The sequence below is a fragment of the Rhinoderma darwinii genome, chromosome 1 (assembly GCF_050947455.1).
Source record: "Rhinoderma darwinii isolate aRhiDar2 chromosome 1, aRhiDar2.hap1, whole genome shotgun sequence".
Lineage (NCBI taxonomy): Eukaryota > Metazoa > Chordata > Amphibia > Anura > Rhinodermatidae > Rhinoderma > Rhinoderma darwinii.
In genome coordinates this window covers 390,793,182-390,801,738 of record NC_134687.1, presented here as the reverse complement: position 1 = coordinate 390,801,738, position 8,557 = coordinate 390,793,182, and positions in this window count along the sequence as shown.

Sequence of the window (8,557 nt, the reverse complement as noted above, 5' to 3'; positions counted from 1 at the left end):
AATCTACATCTATCTGGGGCTGCATGCAAAATCTCACCTCGTGGGGTATCCTTGATCCTGAGGAAGGTGACAGCTCAGCCGAAAACTACACGGGGGGAACTTGTTAATGATCTCAAGGCAGCTGGGACCACAGTCACCAAGAAAACCATTGGTAACACATTACGCCGTAATGGATTAAAATCCTGCAGTGGCCGCAAGGTCCCCCTGCTCAAGAAGGCACATGTACAGGCCCGTCTGAAGTTTGCAAATGAACATCTGGATGATTCTGAGAGTGATTGGGAGAAGGTGCAGTGGTCAGATGAGACTAAAATTGAGCTTTTTGGCATTAACTCAACTCGCCGTGTTTGGAGGAAGAGAAATGCTGCCTATGACCCAAAGAATACCGTCCCCACTGTCAAGCATGGAGGTGGAAACATTATGTTTTGGGGGTGTTTCTCTGCTAAGGGCACAGGACTACTTCACCGCATCAATGGGAGAATGGATGGAGTCATGTACCGTCAAATCCTGAGTGACAACCTCCTTCCCTCAACCAGGACATTAAAAATGGCTTGTGGCTGGGTCTTCCAGCACGACAATGACCCGAAACATACAGCCAAGGCAACAAAGGAGTGGCTCAAAACGAAGCACATTAAGGTCATGGAGTGGCCTAGCCAGTCTCCAGACCTTAATCCCATCGAAAACTTATGGAGGGAGCTGAAGATCCGAGTTGCCAAGCGACAGCCTCGAAATCTTAATGATTTAAAGATGATCTGCAAAGAGGAGTGGGCCAAAATTCCATCTAACATGTGTGCAAACCTCATCATCAACTACAAAAAACGTCTGACTGCTGTGCTTGCCAACAAGGGTTTTGCCACCAAGTATTACGTCTTGTTTGCCAAAGGGATCAAATACTTATTTCTCTGTGCACAATGCAAATAAATATATACTATTTTGACAATGTCATTTTCTGTTTTTTTTTAAATATATAATCGATCTCTCACTGGTAAAATTAACCTAGCCTAAAAATTCTAGACTGTTCATGTCTTTGACAGTGGGCAAACTTACAAAATCAGCAAGGGATCAAATACTTATTTCCTTCACTGTATCTAGGACTCCATGATCCATCGTACTTTCCCTAGTAGCCAGGATCAAGACTGCTGGTAATAAATATGAATAGACCTTGCCTTTTATAATGAAGGTGCCGTGAGAGTTGGCAGCGTCACCCACTGGTAAAATTCTGTATTAGTGTAAACAATGGCCCATACATATTTGGGCTACTACCCTACCCTATACATTAGGAATAATTATTAGAAAACTGTTTGTTCCCATAGTTTTTCTCTTAGGCCACATTCACACATAATAATTAATGTGCCATTTTGCAGTACACAGCATTCCAAATCATGACTCGTTGGGACATGGTGGCCATTCACCAACCATCCACTACTCCATCCATCTGGACCATCCAGGGTTGCACGGCACTCATCAGTAAACAACACGGTTTGAAAATTAGTCTTCATGTATTTCTGAGCCCACTGCAACCGTTTCTGCTTGTGAGCATTGTTTAGGGGTGGCCGAATAATAGCTTTATGCACACTTGCAAACCTCTGGAGGATCCTACACCTTGAGGTTCGCCGGACTCCAGAGGCACCAGCGGCTTCAAATACCTGTTTGCTGCTTTGCAATGGCATTTTAGCAGCTGCTCTCCTAATCCTATTAATTTGTCTGGCAGAAACCTTCCTCATTATGCCTTTATCTGAACGAAGAAGTCTGTGCTGTGAATCAGCCACAAATCTTTTCACAGTACGATGATCACGCTTACGTTTTCTTGAAATATCCAATGTTTTCATACCTTGTCCAAGGTATTGCACTATTTCTCAGCAGAGAGATCCTTTTTCTTTCCCATATTGCTTGAAACCTGTGGCCTGCTTAATAATGTGGAACGTCCTTCTTATGTAGTTTTCCTTTGATTGGGCACACCTGGCCAACTAATTATCACAGGTGTCTGAGATTGATTACAATGATCCAAAGAACCCTAAGACACAATACCATCCATGAGTTTAATTGAAAAACTAATAATTAAATGTTTATGACACTTAAATCCAATGTGCATAATAATTTGGAACACGGTGTACATCTCATTTAAGATGTGCACCAGCCAGATTCTACATGTACAATAAATCACATGCTCATAGAGTTGGAGTGTACTGTGTGTTTTTAAATCCCTGCTGTAATTTTGTTTAATATATGCTTATTTTAATATGAGATAGCGCTCTGCTTCTTTCACCTCTTCCCTCCGCAGCCATTTTTTTTATTTTCATTTTCACTTTTCCTCGTCACCTTCTAAAGGCCATAACTTTTTCATTTTTCCATAGATATAGCCGTATGAGGGCTTGTTTTTTTTCGGGATGAGTTGTAATTTTTCACTTCACCATTTAATTTTTCACTTCACCATGTAATGTACTGGAAAATGGAAAAAAGTTCTTTGTAAGATGGAATGGGACAAAATAGTGATTCCTCCATTGTTTCTTGGGTTTTGTTTTTACAGCGTGCTCCGTGTGATTAAATCAATTCTGCAGGACAATACGATTATGGGGATACCAGATTTATAATTTTTTTTATATATTTTACTACTTTTACAAGGAAAAAACGAATTGTTTAAAATTGTATTTATTTTGTGTCGCCATATTCTAAGAGCCATAACTTTTTTATTTTCTGTTGATTTTTTTGTGGGGCGAGCTGTAGTTTCCATTAGCACTATTTTGGGGTACATATGAGTTTTTGATCCTTTTATATTCCATTTTTTGTGGAAAATGAGGTGACCAAAAAACTGTGATTCTGCCATTTAATTTTTTTTTACGGTGTTCACTGTGCGGGTTAAATAATATTATATAGTAATAGTTTGGACTTCTACAGATGCGGTGATACCAGTAATGTTAATCTTTTTTGTATACAGCTGACAGGCACGTCTTATAGAGCGGGCTCAGTGTATATACATGGCGAATGTCGGTGTAAAGGATCTGCCAGACACAGCTTCTGTGTCGACGCCCGTGGTTAATCAGTCTGCACCTGCTCCTAAGTCTGATAGAGTGACTCCTTCTTCTACCACTCAGGCTGGGAGGCTGGGGAGTGGGAGAGCCTATCACAGCCTGGCCAGACGGAGCTAGCTCCCGCCCTCTGTCTACTTATACCTTCATTTCCTGCTTCTCCTTTGCCTGTGATTCTACTTGTTTCCTGGCTCTGCTGCTGCTGCTTGTACTATTTGTCCTCTGCTTCATATTGACCCTGGCTTTACTGACTACTCTCTTGCTCTGCGTTTGGTACCTCGTACACTCCTGGTTTGACTCGGCTCGTTCACTACTCTTGTAGCTCACGGTGTTGCCGTGGGCATCTGCCCCTTTTCCCTTAGCTTTTTGTACCCTTGTCTGTCTGTCTGTCGTGCACTTAGTGAGAGTAGGGACCGTTGCCCAGTTGTACGCAGTCGCCTAGTACTGGTGATGCAGGGATTATCGTCCGATTTGGTTTTAGGCCTACCCTGGTTGCAGATGCATAATCCCACGTTTAACTGGAACACTGGGGATCTTAGCAAATGGGGTAATGAATGCATGACGTCATGTTTTTCTGTTAATTTTATTTCTCTCCCTGAGGAGGTGAACACTCTACCTGAGTTTATTCAGGACTTTGCTGATATTTTTTCTAAAAAGGCCCCTGAAGTGTTACCTCCTCATATAGAGTACGATTGCGCAATCGATTTTGTACCAGGGGCTAAGCTCCCTAAGGGTAGGATATTTAATCTCTCTTGTCCCAAACGTGAAGCCATGAGAGAGTATATCCAGGAATGCCTGGCCAAGAGTTACATTCGCCCCTCTACTTCTCCGGTAGGTGCTGGCTTCTTCTTCGTAGGGAAGAAGGATGGTGGTCTTAGGCCGTGCATCGATTACCGAAACTTGAATAAGGTCACTGTAAGGAACCAGTATCCCCTTCCGTTGATTCCTGATCTCTTCAATCAGGTTCAGGGGGCCCAATGGTTCTCTAAGTTTGATCTGCGGGGGGCTTATAACCTTATCCGCATCAAAGAGGGGGATGAGTGGAAGACTGCGTTTAACACGCCCGAAGGTCATTTCGAATACCTCGTCATGCCCTTTGGGTTGTATAATGCTCCCGCGGTCTTCCAGAATTTCATTAATGAGATTTTAAGAGACTACCTGGGGGTATTTCTTGTAGTGTACCTTGATGACATACTGGTGTTTTCCAAGGACTGGTCCTCCCACATTGAGCATGTCAGGAAGGTCCTCCAGGCCCTTCGGGAAAACAAACTGTTTGCTAAAACTGAAAAATGTGTGTTTGGGGTGCAAGAGATACCATTTTTGGGTCAAATCCTCACTCCTCATGAATTCCGCATGGACCCTGCCAAGGTTCAGGATGTGGCTGAATGGGTCCAACCTGCCTCCCTGAAGGCGTTACAGTGCTTCCTGGGGTTTGCTAATTATTACAGGAGATTTATTGCTAACTTCTCGGTCATCGCTAAGTCTCTTACGGATCTCACTCGCAAAGGTGCTGATCTCCTCCACTGGCCTCCTGAGGCGGTCCAGGCTTTTGAGGTCCTTAAGAAGTGCTTTATCTCGGCCCCAGTGCTGATTCAGCCTAACCAAATGGAGCCGTTCATCGTGGAGGTTGACGCCTCCGAGGTGGGAGTGGGTGCTGTCTTGTCCCAGGGTACCAGGTCCCTCAGCCATCTCCGTCCCTGTGCCTACTTCTCCAGGAAGTTCTCACCCACTGAGAGTAACTATGACATTGGCAACCGCAAACTCTTAGCCATTAAATGGGCATTTGAAGAGTGGCGCCACTTCCTGGAGGGGGCTAGGCACCAGGTAACGGTCCTTACTGACCACAAGAATCTGGTTTTCCTAGAATCCGCCCGGAGGCTAAACCCGAGACAAGCTCGATGGGCGTTATTTTTTACTAGATTCAACTTTTTGGTCACCTATAGGGCTGGGTCTAAAAATATTAAAGCTGATGCACTGTCGCGTAGCTTCATGGCCAGCCCTCCTTCGGAGGAAGATCCTGCTTGTATTTTGCCCCCATGTATAATCGTTTCCTCTGTTGATTCTGACCCAGTCTCTGAAATTGCGGCTGATCGAGGTTCAGCTCCCGGGAACCTTCCTGAGAACAAGCTGTTTGTTCCCCTGCAATTCCGGCTAAGGGTACTCAGGGAGAATCATGACTCTGCACTATCTGGCCATCCAGGCATCCTGGGTACCAAGCACCTCATTGCCAGAAACTATTGGTGGCCTGGGTTGCTTAAAGACGTTAAGGCCTACGTCACCGCATGTGAAATTTGTGCTAGGTCCAAGACTCCCAGGTCCTGACCAGCGGGCTTACTATGTTCTTTGCCCATTCCCCAGAGACCTTGGACCCATATCTCCATGGATTTTATCACCGATCTGCCTCCATCTCAAGGCAAGTCGGTGGTGTGGGTTGTAGTAGACCGCTTCAGTAAAATGTGCCACTTTGTGCCCCTCAAGAAACTACCCAATGCTAAGACGTTAGCTACCTTGTTTGTCAAATACATCCTGTGTCTCCATGGGGTTCCTGTCAATATTGTTTCTGACAGACGGGTACAATTTGTTTCATTGTTTTGGAGAGCCTTCTGTAAGAAGTTGGAGATTGATCTGTCCTTCTCCTCGGCCTTCCATCCTGAAACTAATGGCCAGACTGAGAGGACTAATCAGTCTCTAGAACAATATTTAAGGTGTTTTATCTCTGACTGTCAATATGATTGGGTCTTCTTCATTTCCCTCGCTGACTTTTTCCCTTAATAACCGGGTCAGTAACTCGTCAGGGGTCTCCCCCTTTTTCTGTAATTTTGGGTTTAATCCACGGTTCTCTTCCTTTTTACCTGGTGGTTCCAACATTCCCGAGGTAGATGTCATTCATCGGGAACTGTGCACAGTCTGGGCTCAGGTTCAGAAGAACCTAGAGGCGTCCCAGAGCATACAAAAGACTCAGGCAGATAGTAGACGTTCTGCTAACCCCTTGTTTGTGGTCGGGGATCTGGTGTGGCTGTCTTCTAAAAATTTGCGCCTTAAAGTCCCGTCCCAAAAATTTGCTCCCCGGTATGTAGGGCCGTACAAGGTCATTGAAGTCCTTAACCCTGTTTCCTTCCGACTGGAGTTACCCCCGTCTTTTCGAATACACGACGTGTTTCATGCCTCCCTCCTGAAACGCAGCACCCCGTCCTTGGCTCCCTCGAGGAAACCTCCTGTCCCGGTTCTCACCCCTGAAGGGGTAGAATTCGAGGTGGCCAAGATTGTGGACAGCAGGATGGTCCAAGGCTCCCTCCAGTACCTGGTCCATTGGAGAGGATACGGGCCTGAGGAGAGGACTTGGGTACCCGGATGTTCACGCTGGGGTATTGCTCAGGAGGTTCCATCTTCGGTTCCCCAATAAGCCAGGTCCACCTAGAAAGGGTCCAGTGGCCCCTTATAAAAAGGGGGTACTGTAAAGGATCTGCCAGACACAGCTTCTGTGTCGATGCCCGTGGTTAGTCAGTCTGCACCTGCTCCTAAGTCTGATAGAGTGACTCCTTCTTCTACCATTCAGGCTGGGAGGCTGAGGAGTGGGAGAGCCTATCACAGCCTGGCCAGACGGAGCTAGCTCCCGCCCTCTGTCTACTTAAACCTTCATTTCCTGCTTCTCCTTTGCCTGTGATTCTGCTTGTTTCCTGGCTCTGCTGCTGCTTGTACTATTTGTCCTCTGCTTCATATTGACCCTGGCTTTACTGACTACTCTCTTGCTCTGCGTTTGGTACCTCGTACATTCCTGGTTTGACTCGGCTCGTTCACTACTCTTGTAGCTCACGGTGTTGCCGTGGGCATCTGCCCCTTTTCCCTTAGCTTTTTGTACCCTTGTCTGTCTGTCTGTCGTGCACTTAGTGAGAGTAGGGACCGTTGCCCAGTTGTACGCAGTCGCCTAGGACGGGCCGTTGCAAGTAGGCAGGGACTGAGTGACGGGTAGATTAGGGCTTACCTGTCTGTCTCCTTACCCCGCCATTACATAATCACAGGCCCATATACCTTTTCTACCCTGGTCCCTGACACACTATGGACCCCCTTGAGACCCTGGCTCAGCAAATGCAGGCCCTCTCCCTACAGGTCCAAGCCCTGACTCAGAGGGGCAACCTGCATGATGCTACCCTGGTAGTGCCCCCCACCTCACCTCTTGAACTCCACCTCAAGTTGCCTGACCGGTTCTCAGGGGACCGGAATACTTTTTTCTCCTTTCGGGAAAGTTGTATGCTCTATTTCCGTCTAAAGCCCCACTCCCCAGGTTCTGAGAGCCAGCGAGTGGGTATAATTATGTCCCGGCTCCAGGACGGGCCCCAAGAATGGGCCTTCTCCTTGGCTCCCGACGCCCCTGAGCTTTCCTCTGTTGACCTTTTTTTTTTTTGCTCTCGGGCTCATATATGACGAGACTGACAAGACTGCCTTTGCCGAGAGTCAGCTGGTGACCTTACGTCAGGGTAAGAGACCCGTTGAGGAGTACTGTTCGGACTTTAGGAAGTGGTGTGTTGCTTCTCAGTGGAATGACCCTGCCTTGAGGTGCCAGTTTAGATTGGGTCTGTCGAACGCCCTGAAGACCTGTTAGTTAGCTATCCCTCTTCTGACTCTCTAGATCAGGCAATGGCTTTAGCGGTACGTCTTGACCAACGTCTCAGGGAACGACGACTTGAACGTTTTTGTGCCTTCAACTCTGGATCCCCCATGATGGCTCCCGAGGTGCCGTTGCTTCGTTCTTCCATGGAAAACTCGGATGAACCAATGCAACTCGGGGCCTCCATGTCTCCCCAACAACGTAGAGAGTTCCGCAGGAAGAATGGTCTCTGCTTCTACTGTGGGGATGACAAGCATCAAGTGAACAACTGTCCTAGGCGTAAGAATAAGCAGACGCAAAACTTCAACGCCTAAGTGACCATCGGGGAGGTATTTCCCGTATACATGAAACCTAATAAGATCTTGCTTCCCTTTCAGGTCTCTTTTGGTGGTAGGTATGCTACCGGCAATGCCTTCGTGGATTCAGGGTCTTCTGCTAATATTATGTCTGTGGAATTTGCTATGTCTCTAGCCATGCCATTGATTGAATTGCCTAAACCTGTCCCGGTAGTAGGTATCGACTCCACTCCTCTTGCTAATGGTTATTTTATGCAGCATACCCCTATTTTTGAACTCCTTGTTGGCTCCATGCCTTTGGAGCAGTGCTCTGTACTGGTGATGCAGGGATTATCGTCCGATTTGGTTTTAGGCCTACCCTGGTTGCAGATGCATAATCCCACGTTTAACTGGAACACTGGGGATCTTAGCAAATGGGGTAATGAATGCATGACGTCATGTTTTTCTGTTAATTTTATTTCTCTCCCTGAGGAGGTGAACACTCTACCTGAGTTTATTCAGGACTTTGCTGATATTTTTTCTAAAAAGGCCCCTGAAGTGTTACCTCCTCATATAGAGTACGATTGCGCAATCGATTTTGTACCAGGGGCTAAGCTCCCTAAGGGTAGGATATTTAATCTCTCTTGTCCCAA